The sequence below is a fragment of the Amblyraja radiata genome, chromosome 24, assembly GCF_010909765.2.
Source record: "Amblyraja radiata isolate CabotCenter1 chromosome 24, sAmbRad1.1.pri, whole genome shotgun sequence".
In the NCBI taxonomy this organism is placed as follows: domain Eukaryota; kingdom Metazoa; phylum Chordata; class Chondrichthyes; order Rajiformes; family Rajidae; genus Amblyraja; species Amblyraja radiata.
Genome location: NC_045979.1, coordinates 14,746,387 through 14,767,317, shown reverse-complemented (window position 1 = coordinate 14,767,317; position 20,931 = coordinate 14,746,387). Strand labels below are relative to the sequence as shown.

The window sequence follows — 20,931 nt, the reverse complement described above, 5'->3', positions numbered from 1 at the left end:
ACACACAGTCTTTTGCCCAGAATAGGGGAATCGAGAAGCAGAGGACGTAGGTTTATGGTGATGGGGGAAAGATTTAATAGGAAGCTGGGGGGGAACATTTTTTACAAAGTGTGGTGGGTGTATGGAACAAGCTGCTGGCGGGGGTAGTTAGGGCAGGTACTACCACAACATTTAAGAAACATTTAGATAGGTACATGGATAGGATAGGTTTAGAGGGATATGGGCCAAACGCGGTCAGGTGGGACTAGTGCAGATGGAACATGTTGTTTCTGTGTGGGCAATTGGGCCAAAGGGCCTGTTTCCACACTGTATGACCCTATGAGTCTATGAAACTAAAGGACATATATTTAAGGTAAGATGGACAATGGTCCAGATGATACATGCTGATAGATGCTGCTTCTTAAGGCAGCACCTCATGTAGACAATCTCAATGGTGCAGAGGTCTGTGCCTGTTATGGACCAGGCTGAGTTCTTTTATTTTTGTGTGTTGACATTGCCCACAACATAGACAGTCAGAATCATTTGTAGAAACAGGGAGCTGCAGATGCTGGTTTACAAACATTGTATAAACATTGTATGCACTCATTTTAACATGATTGCATCCAATTCTGATAGCTCTGGGCATCCATGGGTGAAAATGATCTTAGCCTGAATGTGTTTGCTGTCAATGAATTGTTGCTGCACTGGATCCAGGAATGAGGGAATCATTTTCTGTTGCTCACTTTGAGACAACTTCCTGTGGGACCTTCCTTGTGTCACCAACTGTCTGCTTCTTCCTGTCATTGAGAGCATGATGCTGGGATTGTATGGAGTCCATTTTTTGACCATCATCATGAATCATGCATTCAATGCAGAATTCATCAAATAGCATGTTTTGCCTTTAAATTTCAGAGATACAACATAGCAAGTCCACACATTGACCACCGATCACTTGTTCACGCTAGTTCTATGTTACCCCACCTGCTCATTTACTCCCTGGACATTAAAGGTCAGACTAGCTCCCAGAGTCCAATTAACCTATAAACCCCCACTGACTTTGGATGTGGGAGGAAATCAGAGAACCCACAGAAAACCAATGCAGTCACAGGGAGAACATGCAAACTCCCTACAAACAGCACCCAAAGTCAGTATTGAACTTGGGTCTCTGGTGCTGTAAGGTAGTGGTTCTACCAGCAGTGTCACTGTGCTGCCTATATGAAGTCGTGAGAAGCTGAGTAGAATTCGTTCTACATGTCACCATCGCATCTACTTTCTCTACCTTGGAAACGTTTATTAAATGTATAATTGGTATGTTGAGACTTTGTCAAAGGCATGGGAGGAAATGTTGTTTTTCTTCCATTCCCAGTCATCCCATCCCTGTAACCCCCCCTCCCGCACACTTCCTTTATTGCTAATATCATGAGGTAGATAGTAACTCTGGTTGTTGGTAGGATGGTTCAATCGCCTGATAACAACTGGGAAGAAACTATCCCTGATTTTGGAGATGTGTGCTTTCACACTTCAAAGGTTTCAAAGGACTTTTATTGTCACGTACCAATTAAGGTACAGTGATATGCGAATTACCATACAGCCATACAAAAAAAAGCAACAAGACACACAAATACATAAAAGTTAACATAAACATCCACCACAGCGGATTCCCCACATTCCTCACTGTGATGGAAGGCAAAAAAGTCCAAACTTCTTCCTCTTCATTTCTCCCGCAGTCGGGGCAGTCTAACCATCCGACGGGGCGATCAAAGCTCCCGCAGCCGGGGGTCGAAGGTCCCGTGTCGGGGTGATCGAAACTCCCGCGTCGGGGTGGTCGAAACTGCCGAGACTTGGATTTCCCGATTTTCGTCTCTGATGTTAAGTCTGCAAACACCCACGGTTAGAGTTCTGAGGTCGATCCCTGGCAAAGGGATCGCGGGCTCCGCGATGGTAAGTCCGCAGGCGCCCGTGGTGGAGCTCTCAAAAGTTGGTCTCCAGCAAAGAGCAAAGGCCACCAACTCCTCAGTGTTAGGCCGCAGTGCGGACGGAGTTACGATACGGAAAAAAATCACATCTCCGTCGAGGTAAGAGATTAGAAAAAGTTTCCCCCAACTGCCCCCACCCCCTCCCCCCCCCCCCACATCCCATACAAAACAAGCTAAAGAACACTAAAAACATACATTTAACACATACTATTTAAACACAAAGAAGGAAAGGACAGACAGACTGTTGGCGAGGCCACCATTGCTGGTGCCACCCAGTAATGGGAAAGGGGAGAAGAGGGAGTGACCAGGATGAGACTCGTCCTTGATTATGCTGGTGGCTTTGTAGTAATTAAAATCTGGCAAATGTAAACTAGGTAATATTGGGGGACAAATTGTAGCTCCTTCATTTACCGACACACTTGGCTTCAAAGAGAGCAAAGAATTAATAAAACTCAATTTGCTTTAAGTCACAAACATTCACAATTATGCAATATTTCCACGAACTGTTTATCATTTTTATACATGTATGGATTTGTATAGATGTGTGTGGCATTCCTTTATAAATTCTAGCTTCTCCCCAATTCTTAATGCAGGACAGGTTGTTTGCAAATGTTATTTTCCTGTGTGGATTCAATCTGATTTAGACTTTGCTTTTACACTTTAGAGATGCAGCGCAGAAGCGGCCACTAGGCCCACTGAGTCCGCGCTGACCAGCGATCACCTTGTACACTAACACTATCCGACACACACAAAGGACAATTTACAATTATACCAAGCCAATTAGCTTTTTTCCCCCCAAAGTCAATCAACCTACAAACCTGTACGTCATTGGAGTGTGGGAGGAAACCGAAGAACCCAGAGAATACTCCTGCAGTCACGGGGAGAACGTACAAACTCCGTACAGACAGCACCCGAGGTCAGGATTGAACCTGGGTCTCTGACGCTGTAAGGCACCCAGTCTACCTCTGCACCACTGTGCCGCCTTACTTCATATCTAGTTAACCCTTAAGGAATATTTGACATAAAGTAATTTTAAGCCAGTGCCATTTAAACATTGGTAACTAGACATACTTTCAATATCTCATAGGTTGCTGTTGACTCCTGACGTTCTCTATTTAAAGAGCATTCATGGAATTTCAATCCTTACTGCCAGAGGGCAGCAGTCACAGAAATCCTCTCGCTTCACAAGGACTGCAGTTTACCCTGTGAAGTAGGGAGCCATTGACTTCTCAGATGTCACTGGCTGCAGGCCACATGTCAATTCTGAGATGTACTGAAAATGAAGAGGATTCTGCGCACTTGATATCTGGTCAGTGTGTGACCACACATAGTGCATCTCTCAGTTTGTTTAAGAAGGAACTGCAGATGCTGGAAAATCGAAGGTAGACAAAAATGCTGGAGAAACTCAGCGGGTGAGGCAGCATCTATGGAGCGAAGGAAATAGGCAACGTTTCGGGTCAAGACCCTTTGTCTGAAGAAGGGTCTCGACTGGAAACGTTGCCTATTTTCTTCGCTCCATCGATGCTGCCTCACCTGCTGAGTTTCTCCAGCATTTTTGTTCTACCTTCTAGTGCATCTCTCACGTCAGTACCCAGTGTTCTGTCAGTCTTCATGTTACCTCCATTCTACTGGGGCAGCACGGTGGTGCAGCACCAGAGTTGCTGGCTTACAGCGCCAGAAACTCAGGTTTGATCCCGACTACGGGTGCTGTCTGTCCAGAGTTTGTACGTTCTCCCTGTGACTGCCTGGGTTGGTTCCGGGTGCTCCGGTTTCCTCCCACACACCAAGGATGTACAGGTTTGTAGGTCAATTTGGTTTTGGTAAAAATGGTAAATTATCCATGGTGGTGTAGGATAGTGTTATTGTCTGGGGATCGCTTGTCGGCACTGACTCAGTGGGCCAAAGGGCCTGTTTGTGCACTGGATCTCTAAACTAAACTAAACTACTGCAGTCCACAAAAGTCATTTGGGCCACCATTACAAATCAAATGGGGGACACTGCACAATAAATGTTGTGGAGCTGAACAATCTAGGAGTGTAGGCACATAGTTCCTTTAATTTACGAGGATGTTGCCAAGATTATTTACGAGGATGTTGCCAGGACCTGAGGGCCTGGGCTATAGGGAGAGGTTGAACAGGCTGGGACTTTATTCCTTGGAGCGCAGGAAGCTGTGGGATGATCTTATAGAGGTGTGTAAGATCGTGAGGGGAATTGATAGGATAGACACACAGTCTTTTACCCCCGAGTAGGGGAAACAAGAACAAGATTCATAGGTCTAAGGTGAGAGGAGAAAGATGTAATAGGAGCCTGTTTTCACACAGAGGCTGGTGGATATATGGAACAAGCTGCCAGAGGAGATAGTTGAGGCAAGTACTATAGCAAGATTTAAAAGTCATTTGGACAGGTACACAGATAGGAAATGTTTACGGGGGTATGAGCCAAACGTGGGCAGGTGGGACTATAGTTGATGGTGCATCTTGGTCGGCATGGGTAAGTTGGACCGAAGGGCCCGTTTCCAATCTGTATGACCTTATGCCTCTATGATCCACTAATATATTTTCAATGTAGCCAGCTGCACACAGCTGGGCAAGGTATTTTTTATAAAACTTCTAGTGCATTACGCGATAGATTGTAGTGTTTAAGCAATACTTCTGCTGTCTGCACTGCCTTGGAGAAATCATGAAAGAGCGTTGGGCTTTGTGATGGTCGGTAGCATATTGCATCGCATAGCCATCATGAAGACCCCAGCCTCTGAGCAATTGCAGATTAGTAAGGTGAGGGGCAGGAAAGAAAGAAGAAAAGAAAGAGGACGTAGAGAAGGCAGAAGGGGTGCAGGAGATGATGTAACCGGGGCAGGCACTTTCCAGCTGAATTCTCAATTATCAACCTGTCAGACTGTGATAGCTGTTAATATAAACCCAGTTCTCCATTCACCAACTATCTGATCCCTTTTCTCACATCTGCCAGTGACCATTACTTGTTCACATTGCTAAAATAAAAGATAACAAATAAAAACATAACAAACTAAATCTCTAGTCATACAGCATGGAAACAGACCCTTCGGCCCAGCTTGCCCACACTGACCAACATGTCCCAGCTACACTTGTCCCACCGTTTGCATTTGGCTCATATCCCTCTAAACCTATAATATCCATGTACCTGTCCAAATATTTCTTACCACTGCGATAGTACCTGCTTCAACTACCTCCTCCAGCAACTTGTTCCATATACCCATCACCCTTTCTGTGCACTAGTCACCCCTCATGTTCCTATTAAATCTCCCCCCCCCCCTTCACCTTAAATCTATGTCGTCTGATTCTCCATACCCTTACTCTGGGCAAAAGACTTGGTTTTTACGTGCATTTACCTGATCTATTCCTCTCATGATTTTGTACACCTCCTTCAGAATGTTCCTGTGGTCCACCTGTGATCCAAGAAATAAAGTCCTCACCTGCTCAGCATCTCACTGCAGCTTACACTAGTCCCACCTGCCTACGTTTGACCCATATCCCTCTAAACCCATCCTATCCATGTACCTGTCTAAATGTTTCTTAAATATTGTAATAGTACCTCCTCCAGCATCTCGCTTCATACACCCACCACCCCTTGTGTAAAAATTAAATCTATGTCAGATTGCACTGAGAGGTTAAACAGATAGTCTTTGCATGCCTCCCACATTTGATTGAGGTGCAGAGTGCCAATGAGCACCAGCCACTGCCACTGAGTCCCTGTGCTTTATGAATTGCAAGCTTACTTTAGGTAGTGGCAGACACCCAGGATATTGTGTCTCCTATTGAGGCAGCAACCAAATAACTGTGCAATAGTGGTTCCATGCAACTACCATGTCAATGAACAGGCAGCATAAACCACTTGCATCAGAAGCAACAGTTATAGATTGAAGATAGACACAAAAAGCTGGAGTAATTCAATGGGACAGATCGAATATTGAGCGGTAAATTATCTAATTTTAAGTAACTTCCACCTACACTCCCCTCCCCACTTGCCCCCTTCCTTCACCCTAGTTGTTTAACCAGTTCTGCAGTTCACCACATTGTATCCCTCTTGGGATAATACCTTCCCTAGTCAACAATGGCCCTGTATAGATAACACCAGTGGTCAGGATTGAACCCAGGTCTGTGGCACTGTAAGGCAGTAACTCTACCGCTGTGCCATTGTGCCACCCAGGAACAGTGTTTATGTTGTGCCGCACTGTGTTGCTTCTGTAGCCTCGGCAAAATCAATGCTGTAAAACCGTGCTTCAGGAGTCAATTGGCGCCAGTACAGATTGTCATGCTATCCCAGCCTGAGACCTGCCTGGGTACATTCCAAACGTCAGTCAGCAATGGTGCCTTGACATTGGATAATGCCTTCCTCTGTTTCATATCACTGAAGAAATGTAAACAGGTACTTCTGGACAGGAATCACATTTGAACCACTGATGTGCTTCTATTGGGAGCATTTCATTAGTTAATAAGTCATAGGAGCAAAATTACGCCATTTGGCCCATCAAGTCTACTCCGTCATTCATACATGGCTGATTTATCTTTTCCGCTCATTTCCGTTCTCCTGCCTTCTCCCCATAAGCTTTGACACTCTAACATCAAGAAAGTCAATCACTTTAAAAATACCCAATGAATTGGCCTCCTGTAGCCATGAATTCCATTGAATTGGTAAACTCTGACTAAAGAAATTCCTCCTCCTCGCCTTTCTGAAGGTACATCCTTTTATTCCAGGCAGGACAACAAACCATGTAGTTATGAAAACAACCCTCCTTAGCTACTATTATGTAACCGAGTTTTAACAGAACATGGGGGTGGGAGATTACAACCTTCACGTGGTCCGCCCTGTTTCAACGAATGCAATCAACCTGGCGTGCACAATCAAAGAAGATCAAATAGAACAAGTTGTCCAACAACTTTAGGCTGTGCACGCCACACGCAAGAAGAAGAAGAACAGAACATGAGTATTCTTGTTGGCCAACTTTCGTGCACTAACCCATCCTCTGAACCAAAATCCTTTGATCTTGCTCCCAAATCACCAACATCAACATTACCCAGACATCATTTCCCAAACACCAATTTGTCATGCCTTACGATCCAAGCATTTAGTTTAGTTTAGAGATACAGCGTGGAAACTGGCCCGGTGGCCCACCGAGTCCATGCTGACCATCGATCACCCATACACTCGTTCTATCCCACACACTAGGATCAATTTGCAGAAGTCAATTAGCCTACAAACCTGCACGTCTTTGGAATGTGGGGAGAAACCGGAGCTCCCGGAAAAAAACTCATGCAGTCGCAGATAGAAGGTGCAAACTCCATACAGACAGCACCCGTTGTCAGGATTGAACGCAGGTCTCTGGCATTGTTATGGGCCTGTCCCACTTAGGCAATTTTTTCGACGATTTCTGGTGCTGTCATAGTTGTAGCAGGTCACTGAAAAAACGGTGACTGGACCCCCCTACAACAATGTCCACGACAATGTCTATGACAACCTACCACCTAGTCGACGTCAAACTACGGCAAGCTACCGACAACCAGCAACCCATTAGGACGTCCACCTATGACCACACCTATGACAACCTACGTCCATCCGCGACAAGCTACGACAAGGTACGACCCTGTCGGCAACAACTGAAGACAATTCAATTGCCGGTACCTGTCGCCGGTTGACGTAGGTTGACGTAGGTTGACGTAGGTAGTCGCCAATAGAATTCACTGAAATCAGCACTGGCGACAACCTACATCACCTGGTGACAACCTACGACAGCACCTACGTCAGGAGAAGACAAGCTACGATCATTGGCATCAAACCAACTGTCGCCGACGGTCACCGAAATGTATTGAACATTTCAAAATCCAGCAGCGACCCGAAAAACGCTATGACTCTTTGGGCGACTTGAGGAGACTACTCACGACCATACAGGCATCACCCCGCGATCATGTATCGACAGCCCAGTCGCCTGAAGTCGCCGAAAAAATCGTCTAAGTGGGACAGCAACTCTACTACTGTGCCACCCTCATTTACTAATATCCACAATCAAAATAACTGATCCATTGATTATTCAGTGATTCAATGGTACATTATTTTCACATGTACCTTGCTACAGTGTAGTTATATTTTGGCATACAGTTTAGTAAAAATTTGACTATGTATCCATGTGCAAAATTTTACGATTCTGTCACCACCCTACCAAAACCATCCCAAAACATCCAAACAAGTGGTCTTTCCATTCTTTACACAAACCCACCCCCTATCGTGTTAACCCCTTCATGCCACTACCCGGACTGAAAATGATAATATAACTTGGCTTGCAAGATCCAATTTGATAACAGAGTGTACAAGCTCAAGGTGATGCGTGATTATCAGGATGCTTCATGATGGTGATATGTAATGTATAACTTCAGCTCAGAGCAAAGCTATAATCTAAGAGTCCCCCAGCTCCAAAATGGTACAATTGTATAGTTACAGCCTACTCTCTCATTATAGTCTCATTACAGGAATTATAATCAAAGTCAACCTTGAGTTAATATGTATACATGTACATACACAACAAGAAATAGAAGTATGTTCAGCATTAATTTAGCTTGTATTTATTATTATTAACTATAGGAATAAAGTAAAAAAATCTCAGAACTGGAATCTCTGCTTTAGTCTTTAGACATTAGAGATACAGCGTGGAAACAAGTCCTTTGGCGACGACCAGTAATCCTCGTACATTAACACTATGCAACACACGAGGGAAAATTCACAGTTTTAACGGAAGCCAATTAACTTACAAACCTGTACGTCTTTGGAGAATGGGAGGAAACCGGAGCAGCCGGAGAAAACCCACACGGTCACAGCAAGAATGTACAAACTCTCCACAGGCAGCACCCGTAGTCAGGATCGAACCCGGGTCTCTAGCAGCTATAAGGCAACAGCTCTACCGCTGCGCCAGTGTGCCGCCCCGGTTTAACATTGTACTTAATTTAATATTCCTTCTGCTTCCCCATTTTACAATAACAGCATATAAACCACTTACCTCACGGTCCGCGATTGGTCTTCACTGCTGGGAGTAAAAGGAGAATCGGAGAAGAATAGAAGAGGACAAGAGTTTTTAATCTTCAACAGTTTTCAGAACGGCGCTCAACTGGTCAATAAAAATAGCTCCTCTATATATTCCCCTTTGCCCGTTCCAACAACCAATAAGAAAAATGTGAAATTCTTGAACCATTTGATCGTTCAAGGCTGCCTGGTGTGAAACGTCAGTCATGTTATTTTGGAGGCAGATCTGACAACCATTTGCTGCCTGGGTTTTGTGTTGACAAGAGTCCTACTCTGCTTACATTGAAACCCGATCACTGGTGACTCCAGCCTCAGCACCCGCTGAGTTTCCCCAGCAATTTTGTGTACCCTTGTATTTAAATGTGGCCTGAAGCTGGTTTCAGTTCAACAAAGGGAGGTATCACACCAAAGAAGTCAAACAACGAGAAGCTGAGTAACAGGACTCTCTGATTTTTGGGCACACATCAAGTGGTGCTTTTTTTATTGGTGCTTTTAAATTATCACGTGCAAATATACGGTGAAATTATTTTCTTATATAGAGTTCAGTAGAGTATTACCATGCCTAAGTACAATCCCCGATTAGTAAAGTGTACAGGAATAGTCTACTGAGCCCGCATGCAAGAAGCTCCAGGTTTTGGCTCCATGTTCAAAGTCCAGTCCACGCTCTACTTCTTACTGAGCGGCTTCCGATCCAGGCAAGCCCCAGGCTTCTGCAGGGCCTCCCTCTCCTTGCTCACCCACCTTGTGCCCCCGTGGGCTCCTTCCGCAGCCAACCTTGAGGGTTAGGTAGGCCAGACCCCCGACCCCCGAACCCTGACCCTCTCCTCTTCTACCTGCCTCGCTTCTCACAGGTTGTCCGCTCCACCCTCATGGTCCCCGCTCTTCAGTGGACGAGCAGGGGCCGGCTCGGCGGTTTCCACCCTGCAGGCTGCCTTCTATCTCACACCTTCAGTCTTTTCAAATGCTGGGTGGAGTGCTGCTGGAAGCCCATCAATTTGGTGAAAGACGCTCTTTGGCCTCCCAGCAGAGCCAGTTGTCCCACAGGGATCGTTACCGACAGGACCGTTCCAGACTGCAGGAGTACGTGCTGAGGGACGCACTGAAGCTCGGTGCAGCCAACGCCAAGGCTGTGTGGGGGAGGACCACAGTCTAGAGCCCTTCGATTGCTGGACATCGAGGGGCAGAGTCCGGTGGGGACACCCCTCACACAAGGGAAGGGATATCACCTCAAGGGAGACGCATAATATGTGGCAAGGGTGTTTTGTTTTAAAGAATAGTCTTGAACCAAAATGTCACTTATTCCTTTTCTCCAGAGATGCTGTCTGACAGGTGAATTACTTCAGCACTTTGTGTCTATCTTCGGCATCTGCGGTTCCTTCCTACACCAGGAACTGTTTGGTTTGTGGATGCACAACCATTTGTTGTTTCTAGGTCCAGGGAGAGAGGGAGGCACTGAGACTCAGCGCTTGGGTGGTGAGGAGAAATTGCGCTGGTGACTGGAAGCAGGAGAGGGGAGATGGTGATTAAAATGTCATTGGTCCATTGGCGGTTCATATGTAATTACAATATCTTGAATCTCTTGACTCTTGAGTAAGGGTAGAGAGAGAGAACAGCTGACATTTTGGGAAGTTGAGAAGCAGGAAGCTGATACGCGGGAGATCTGGCAGAAAAAAAAACTGAACATAGAAACACTGCAGCACAGGAACAGGCCCTTCGCCCCACAATGTTTGTGCTAGGCAGGATGTTGAGTTAAAATGCTGAGGGTGGTACAGTGGCGCAGTGGTAGAGTTGCTGCCTTAAGGGCCTGTCCCACGAGCATGCGACTCCATGGGGCAAGCGCGACCTAAAGGGCCTGTCCCACGAGCATGCGACTGCATGCGGCAAGCGCGACCCAACGTGGTCGCTTGAGCCGTACGGCTCGCGAGACCGGTCCCACTTCGATCACCGGAGCCGTATGGAGTTGTGCGGAGATGGTCCCGACATCGCGCGGGGCTCCGAAAAACTGACCGTGTTCAAAGATTCCACGCGGCAACGGCCTGCGGCCCGCAGCCGCCTCGACGCCGTACGCACCGCCTCGACGCCGTATGTCACGCACGAACTTCCCGCGGACTTCGCTCGAACATCATGTCACTCACTCGACCTCCGCGCGGCCCCCGCTTCTGGTTTGGTCGCGCTTGCCGCATGCAGTCACATGCTTGTGGGACAGGCCCTTATCAGCGCCAGAGACCCGTGTTCGATCCTGACCATGGGTCCTGTGTATACAGAGTTTGTACGTTCTCCCTGTGACCGCGTGGGTTTTCTCCGGGTGCTCCGGTGTCCTCCCACATTCCAAAAGTTTGAAGGTTAATTGGCTATGGTAAAGTTATAAAAAAATTGTCTCTAATGTGTAGGATAGTGTTAATGTACGGGGACGGCATGGACTCAGCAAGCTGAAGGGCCTGTTACCACGCTGCATCTCTAAAGCCTAAACGTAAATTAAAAACTAGATGTTGAGGAAATGGAGGTTGCCAGAGTGTAAGGGGAGCAAGGAAATTGGAATTAGGATAAAATAGAATTATAGAATAGTTATGACTTAAAAGGAGGGCATTTAACTAATTGTGCCTGTCCCACTCAAAATATCTGTCCATTCTAACCCAACCGTCAAGTCTGTGTCCCTGCAAGTCACTAATCCTCAAGGTAATATCCAAGTACTATTGGAAAGTCATGAGGGCTTCTGGTGCTGCCTCTTTATCAGACTGAATTCGAGACTCCTCGATGAATATATTTCTTCCTTTCTGCTCTAATTTTTCTTCCGTTTAATTCTTTCTTACCCCTCTGCTAAAAAAAAATGAGCCCTTATATCAACTATATCAGATGAGATTATTTTATCTTGTCATCGTGTTGGTACAGATATTGTGGGCTGAAGGGCCTGTTCTGTGCTGTAGTTTCTACATTCTATCTTATGTACCTGGGCGTCTCATAAATTTAATACACATCAATTAATTTCTCCGTCAACCTTACCCAGTTCCAAGGAAAATATGCTCACCTCCTTATACCTAAAATGTCAGCCTTCCTTTTATCATGGTTGATGGAGGTGGAGATTGGCAGATGGTCTGGGGTGTAAAGTATGTGTCAGTCGTTAATAATCATTGCCAAGCGAGTCTGGGAGGAGGTGCACTGGCCCTTGTCAACATTCACCCGCAGCAGCTGAGTAACTCCATGGGCTTTGTGCTCCATGGGCTGTCCTCAAGGGCATACACTCACTCACACACACACACATACACACACAATCACACACTCACACTCACACACTCACACATACACACACTCACCTACACACACTCACACACACTCACACACATGCTCACACTCACATGTGCGCACACACTCATACACACACGTGCATGCACACACACTCACCTACACACACTCACACATGCTCACACTCACATGTGCGCACACACTCATACACACACGTGCATGCACACACACTCACATACACACATGCATACATATACACACTTACACACACACATACACACGCATGCATGCATATACACACGCATGCATGCATGCACACACACACATGCACACATACCCACACATGCGCACACACACACACATGCATACATATACACACACACACTGGCACACACACATGCATACATATACACACACTCACAAAAACATACACTCACACACACACATTCACACACACATGCACTCACACACTCACTCACACATACACATTCATCACGCACCCATACGCAGACACACACGCACTCACATACAGATACACACACTCCCACACACACACATACACACACACACACATACACACACACACACATACATACACACACATATACATGGACAAATAGACACATACACACGTACATACACACTCACACACACTTACACACACTCATACATACTCGCACACACACATAAATAAACACACACTCACACACCACCTGCTGCTTGCTGTAAGATTTCCAACTCAATGGATGACGCCCTCTGACCTTCCCAAAAATAAATAGATTAATTTATTGTTGTCACGAGCACAGAGGTTCAGTGAAAAGCATTTGTTTGCAGGTATCCAGTCAAACAAAAGACTATACATGATTACAACCAAGCTGTCCACAGTGCACAGATAAAGGATAACGAGTTTAACATTTAGTGCAAGATAAAGTCTGATGATGTCCGAGTAAAGACAGTTGAAAGGTCTTCAATGTGGTAGATGGGAAGTCAGGACCACACTCTAGCTGCTGTGAGAGACTCACCAGCTAGAGTGATGACAACAGCTGAGAATACACTGTCCCTGAAACTTGCTGGTATTCCAGCGCAAGGAACTGTTCACAACTGAGCGTTCAGGACTTGCAGATTCCAAGGTCGAGGACTGCGTGTGGAGAAGCATTGCAGCCAGGTGCAAATATCACTCATTCTCATGCTTTGGGCCATGTCACTGCTGCACACTGAGAAACAATGAGCCATGTAGAAGCTCTTCAGCAAGTTTGCTCAAGGAACGGATATTAAAGAAAATCGATGTCACCCTGATGGAAGGTGAATAGTATGAAATGACGTCCAGAGAGCAGTGACATATGAGCCTAATGTATTATGTATTGGCAAATTTTATGAACAAGGTCATATTTTAGAAGTCACAAGTCACAATACACAAATACACAAAGAGTCATCATGCATAGGTACAAAAGTATACATTATAATCCCAATGGTCCTTCTTTGTTCTGGGCAGTCCCCCATGCCGGGTCCTTCTATGTTCTGGGCGGTGCATCCTCGACTGCCCTCCGCCAGGACCTATGGCCCATCCTCAGCCTTTTTGTGCAACCGTTGCGTTTTGCTCAATACATATGTAAGGTCGACAATCTTCTAAGAAGCCACTTAAATGTAACCAGAGACGTTGTTTCCACCATTGCTGCCTTACAGCACCAGAGACCCAGGTTTGATCCTGCAACTAGGTTCTGTCTGTGTGGAGTTTGCACAGGGTCTCCCTGTGACCGCGTGGGTTTTCTCCGGGTGCTCCCACATTTCAAAGATGTGCAGATTTGTAGGTTAATTGGCTTCTGTAAAAATACAGCATATTCCCTAATGTGTAAGATAGAACTAATGTATGGGTTGATTGTTGGTCGGTGAATGAATGAATGAATGAATGAATGAATGAATGAATGAATGAATACTTCATTGTCACATGTGACAAGTCACAGTGAAATTCTTTGCTTGCATGCCCAAGGTAATCGGTGCGGACTCGGTGGGCTGAAGAGCCTGTTTCCACGGTTGTACCTCTAAACTAAACTAAACTAAACTAAACATTTTCTCGGGCAACGCATTTCAGGTACTCACCATTCTCTGGGTGAATCAACATACCTGTATCCCCCCCCCCCTCTACTTTCAGTCTAAAGAAGGGTCCCAACATGAAACGTCACCCAACCTTTTTCTCCACAAATGCTGCCTGACCTGCTAAGATACTCCAGCGATTTGTGTCTATCTTCGGCATATACCAGCATCTGCAGTTCCTTTGCACCCATCCAAAATTAGTGCTGAGTGAGTTGACTCCCTGGGTACACAAATAGCCCAATGATGGATGGATTGAAATATGCCTCTGATCATGTTTGATGTCCCAGGTGTCAAGATGTCCGGTCTGGAGGCTTCCCTGACCTCAGTCACAATGACGCAAAACAAGTTCGGTGATGGAGTCTAGTTTGGTGTCGGCCGATTGTCTTACATTTGTCAGGAGCACACAAGAACATCTCATGGCCATGTCAGTTTCCAAACTACATCTCTTGAATGGGCGTCTGCTGTGGCTCAGTACCCTGTGCTCTATTGAGAGTTCTGTTTGTTGTAAAGCCATCCTACTAATTTCAAAACTGATTACCTAGTATTACAGATTGTATGTTTATAGTATTTTTTTATTATTGTATATATTATCTGTGTGTATTGCATTTACTTATTAAGGCTTATTAAGTTGCAACGAGTAAGAATTTTATTAAATTATTCATGGCATTAATTGTCATAATTGTCAGTACCTTGACAATTAAATATACTTAACGTGATTATCAGTTGTAATTTATATGTAAACAGATTTTGTTCTCATTTGTATTAATGGCTGCTAACCACATTATTCCATCTCTTGAATAATCCAGAACAGTATTGTAAAACAAATGCATAAAAGAAGACATGGTGTCACGATGATATTGCCCTATTTGAATAACAAATCTCCAGTATAAGAATACCTCTTAATAAAGAGTCTGAAGAAGGGTCCCGACCCAAAATGTCACCTATCCATGTTCTTCAGGGATGCTGTCTGACCTGCTGAGTTACTCCAGCATTTTGTGTCTATCCTCAGTAAACCAGCATTTGCAGTTCCATTTCACTACACTTCATTTTTATATTTAGTCTTTTAAATTTAATTTTATAGATACAGTGTGGGAACAGGCCCTTCGGCCCACTGAGTCCATGCCAGCCAAAGATCACCCGTACACTAAGTTCAATCTTACACACCAGGGACAACTTACAAGCCAAGTAACCTTCAAAGCTATACATCTTTGGAATGTGGGAGGAAACTGGAGCACTTGGAGAAAACCCATGTGGTCGCAGGGAGAATATCCAAACTCCGTACCCGTAGTCCAAATTGAACCAAGGTCGCTGGCGTTGTAAGGCAGCAACTCTACCACCGTGTCATCCATATTGCCTTCCATACTTTCAGAATTGCTCCATGCCAGTAGTTTCAGGACCCATAAAATGAAGTTAAAACAACTAGCTCAGATAATGTTTTAATGGTTTCATTTAAAAAGTAAATATTGGACTGAGCTTCAGATCTAATCTCTACTTCAATTATAATGATCAGATTTTCCTGTATCTCTCGGCAGCCTAAAGTGTCATCTCCTTAAATGGGTGTGGCACAGTGGCGCAGTGGTAGAGTTGCTGCCTTACAGCTCCAGAGACCCGGGTTCAGTCCTGACTGATGCTGTCTGTGTGGAGTGTGTACGTTCTCCCCATGACCGAGTGGGTTTTCTTCAGGTGCTCCAGTTTCATCCTACACTACAAAGATATACAGGTTTGTAGGTTAATTTGCCTTCAGTAAATATAATGCAAATTGTCCCTTGGGCGTAGAATTGTGCTAGTGTACGGGATGACTGGTCGGCGTGGACTCGGTGGGCTGCAGGACCTGTTTCCACGCTGTATCTCTAAATTAAGTTAAACTAAGCTAAAGTGAGATTTTCGTGGTTCATTCGCAGTTAAGGAACCTTCTTTGTGGCTACATTTAAAGTGTTTCAGTAGCAATGCGACTTCCCTTAGAATATTTTTTCAAAGTAAGTTGATTATAAAAAATAAACCAGAAGATCCAAAAGAATGCTCTTCTTCAGAGAGATTCATATTGTTGTTCCCCAGCGTGAATGCCTTGTATTATAGTTAAATCGGCATCCACTTAAATAAAATTAACTCTGATCCATTCTTCTCAGAGCCAGGAATACATTAAAAATTTTCACCACCTCCTTAATAAACACATTTTGCAGATATTATTAGAAAATAGGCATAAATATGTGAACTATCTATCTTTATGAATGAGGAAAGCTCAAAACAACGGGGCTATCGAATATGGGCCCTTTAGTTTTGCAATTAGATGCTTATTTTCACAAGGCAGAAAAGATTGAGATTTCCTTCTGACTGTTTTCCATGAGAATTGAGTTTATGTGTAGAATTTATGTGAAGAATATAAGTTGAGTGTAATGTGTAAATATTCAATCTTATTTCCTTATAACTGTGAGCTAGATAGGGCTCTTAAAAATAGCAGTCAGGGGATATGGGGAGAAGGCAGGAATGGGGTACTGATTGGGGATGATCAGCCAAGATCACATTGAATGGCGGTGCTGGCTCGAAGGGGGGGGAACAGTGGGGAAAGCACAGAGTCTCTTGCCCAGAGTGGTATATGGAAAGGACATGTTTAGAGGGATATGGGCCAAACGCAGGCAAGTGGGACTCGTGTTGATGGAACATGTCGGTCAGTGTGGACACGTTGGGCCAAAGGGCCTGTTTCCTCACTGTATGACTAAATTAATTGAATGGTGCATTAGAGCGTTTCAAAAACCACGGCCCTTGTGTTTTAAAGCCTTCATATGCTGCAACAATATTGAATGATCCTGTCTTACTGACGGGAATGCATTTCAATTACACATCCCTTCCACAAATAGATAATTACACTTATTTTGGGATATATATCATCAGCGGTTATAATACTGAGTAATATGAACTGCCTGAGTGCTGTTACGCGGTTCTCCAATGATGTACAATCATAAATATAATTCATATAGTTATGATCCAGCAATAAAGAGTTGAACGCTGTTGAAAAGCTTTACTTTAGAGTTTAGAGAGTTTACAGATCCAGCACGGAAGCCCTTGAACCCACCGAGTCCAAGCCGACCAGCGATCACCCTGTACATTAGCACCATCCTACACACTAGGGACAATTTACAATTTACCTACAAACCTGTACGTCTTTGGAGTGCGGCAGGAAACCGGAGCACCCGGTGAAAAGCCACGCCGTCTCGGGGAGAACATACAAACTCTGTACAGACAGCACCTGTTTATAGGATTATACTGTAACTGGGTTTCTGCCGCTGTAAGGCTGCAACTCAACTCACTGTGCTGCCAACTTAACTTCTCTTCAACCTAGTAAAATTATTTATCCAATTGTACCTTCTAAATTTAGAACAAATTAATAAAATAGGATACAGAACTATGGAAGCAGCTGCAAAATATTTAACAAAATGTAATTAGCCTAATCTGAAAGAGTAGACCTCTTTTAATTGGAAACAGTTGTGTATTTTGTGGATACATAAAAGAGCATTGTGTTTTAATTTTGAGGTTATAATTTTGATTGTTAGAGCTAATAATCGAAATGAAGCAAATGGATTTAATATGTTCTAGCATTTAAACTTCAAAGATAATGAAACATGCCAAGCAGCAATTAATAAATATTTAAAAAAATCTAAATTACCATCTGCAAGAGCACAGATAATTTAGTCAGTGATATTATAGAATGCTGATATGTATTTAAGTGTGGTTATTGCAGCAGTGTTTGTGAACTGAAAGATAAATGATATATATATGCACAGGAAATTTAAAAGTGACTTATTTGGACAGGCATATCTGAGGATGGAGTTGGCAATTTTAGTTCCAGATAGATTTAACATTTGATCTTACATTCATTTTGCATTGCTTTCTGCCTTGGACTAAGTAAACAGAAAGTCACCCCAAACCAGACATCTTTCAATCCAATACTCTAATAATTTTCCCCACCCATCCTTTTTCGTCTGATATCCTTGATAACGCAACTGTGTAATTTTAATTTGTTTCATAATTACAATGACTTTATGCTTCAAATGGGAACAAAATACAATTAAAATGGATAGACACAAAATGCTGGAGTAACTCAGCAGGTCAGGCAACATCTCTGGTGAAAATGGGAAGGTGATGTTTTGGGCTGCGACCCTTCTTCAGACTGAAGAAGGGTCACGACCTGAAATGTCACCAATCCATTTTCTCCAGAAATGCTGCCTGACATTGAGTTTCTCCAGCATTTTGTGTCTATCTTTGGTGTAAACCATCATCTGCAGTTCATTTTTATTACAATGGAGTTATGTAGCAAAAAATGGGGTTATGTTTCAAGTGAGAAAACCTAAATTCTAATGGAGTGATATTTCAGGTGGGAAAATAAAAGTCCAAGACTTCCCCTCTCTCTGTTCTTCCCCTTACATTGCTCTATCCTTACTGCATCCGGTTGTTGTGGTAGCCTGAGTCACCTCTACCATAGAGAAGCAGGTAACTGCAGATGTTGGTTTACAAAAGAAGACACAGGGTGCTGGAGTAGCTCAGTGGGTCAGGCAGCAACTCAGGAGAACATGGATAGGTAATATTACAGACCAAGACCCTTCTTCAAAGTTACAGTTAAAAGCTTTTCACAAGTTCATAAGTACTAGGAGCAGAATTAGGCCATTTGGTCTACTTTGAGTCTATGTCGCCATTCAATCATGGCTGATGTACCTTTCCCTCTCAACCCCATTCTCATGACTTCTCCCCATAACCCCTGACACCCTTACAAATCAAGAATCTGTAAATCTCTGCCTTAAAAATATCCATTGACTTGACCTCCACAGCCATCTGTGGCAATGAATTATGTGGCAATTAATTTTGTTTACATGCTATTCAGTCAAAGAAAGCCTTTGCTTTTATTTTGGCCGTTTTCAGGATATGTGTGTTATAAAGTGTTTTTACTGTACACATGCCCAGCCTCAGTAATGGAAGTGACGTTAACTCTCTCCCTATAAGATAGACACAAAATACTGGAGTAACTCAGCGGGACAGGCGGCATCTCTGGATAGAAGGAATGGGTGATGTTTCGGGTCGAAACCCTTCTTCTCCCTGTAAGCTTGGCTTGCCTGCACCTTGCACTGTTTTGTTGCTAAAGATAGCACTGCAAGGTTGATTTTAAAAATATTAAATGTGCATGGGCATTCATTAATTGGTTCAGAATCATCATCGCAAAAACAACTATTGACGAACAAAATTGAACTTTTCTGGTCCAAGGCAATTTAAAAAATGAGAACAGAAATTTCTCTTTACTGGAGATACCCCTGGGAGGGATTGAATTGCCAGAGTGATTATTCATCTTCAAAAGAGAAAATGCATATCAATGGCACATATGGAAAAATGACAGCTGAAATTCTGCTGCTATTAATGTCATTACATTAATACCATCCCAGAGCCTCCATCTGAGAAACCTCCAATTAACAGTTATTTTGGGCCATGCACCCTGCATTAATATTACTTCGGAGTCACGTGAGTGACTACGTGAAGAACCCGCTTACGACGCATGCGTGTCATATATCGCTACACGCATTCGAACTCGTCATCGCTGGAGGAAGGACGTTCCTCCAAATCGGCTGGGGTTGAACCTGCAACAGGAACGTAAGGGAACTTCGTTTTTCTTTACTTACCCTTTTTTAATCTAGAAGGCTGATGAAGCTGGCTGGGGAGAGTCTGCAGATTTGCAGGCAGCCAGCAGCGGCCGGGGCCCGTTAATTGCTTTTAAACAGGAACGGAGCCGACTTTAGCGCTAGGACAACGGTCGCTGGAGCAGGGATTCCGCAGGTCTAAAAATAGCGGCGAGCGGTCAGTGCCCGAGAGCACTGAGTACACGTTGGACCCGCTGGAGCACCGCAGGGGGGGGGGGGGGAACAGACAGCAGCAACAGGCTGAACTCCCGTAATGGGAATAGCTGTGCCAGACTTACCCCCCCCCCGACTTTTGCTCCCGTTTTTTCGCGCCCGACTTTCCCTCCCGATTTTTGCTCCCAACTTCGCTCCCGCGCCGGCCCCGGCTGGTCGGGAGAGGTAGGCATAATCAGAGTCGTTGACTTCGAGGAGTCCGACTCTGAATAGCCGCGAGCGACCAGTGCCCGTGCGCACTGGGGGTCGGTTGGAGGGGTTTTAGGAGCAGCCACGAGCGGGCAGAGCAGCAGGGAGCGAGAGGCACAGTCTCCCAATAAGGGAGCGAGTGCAAATCACACCAAAACGGGTGGAAGAAAGAAAGAATCAGCACCAACATCTCCGAAAAGGGAGTGAGTGCAAATCACACCAAAACGGGTGGAAGAAAGAAAGAATCAGCACCACCATCTCCCGAAAGGGGAGTGAGTGCAAATCACACCAAAACGGCTGGAGGAGCTCCTCCATGGTGGCAGTCCCAGAAATATGGAGGCTAGCCACAGTGGGCAAAAGGTAAGTCCCACAGCGGTACCCCGTGTGGGGCCGCAAGATATCTCTTACTCCTCGGAGGAGAGTGGGCAGGACCAAATTTGGTCAGACCCTGACCAAGGCACAGGTTTACATAATCCTGAAGGAGGGGAGAAAGTGGACTCTGCATTTCACCCTGTGTA

The 20,931-nt window shown here is 44.6% G+C and overlaps 1 protein-coding gene across 2 annotated transcripts in view; it reads right to left on the bottom strand.

Moving 5' to 3' along the window:
* The window catches only part of tnni1 (troponin I1, slow skeletal type), a 30,199-nt gene extending 21,093 nt beyond the window's left edge, over positions 1-9,106 (bottom strand). Inside the window, exon 1 of one of the 2 annotated variants that reach the window (XM_033042465.1) lies at positions 8,980-9,106. The gene's annotated coding sequence lies outside the window, so the exon portion shown is untranslated. The remainder of the gene's footprint in view (positions 1-8,979) is intronic. The other variant, XM_033042467.1, reaches the window with a different exon arrangement.
* Between the last annotated feature and the right edge of the window lie 11,825 nt (positions 9,107-20,931).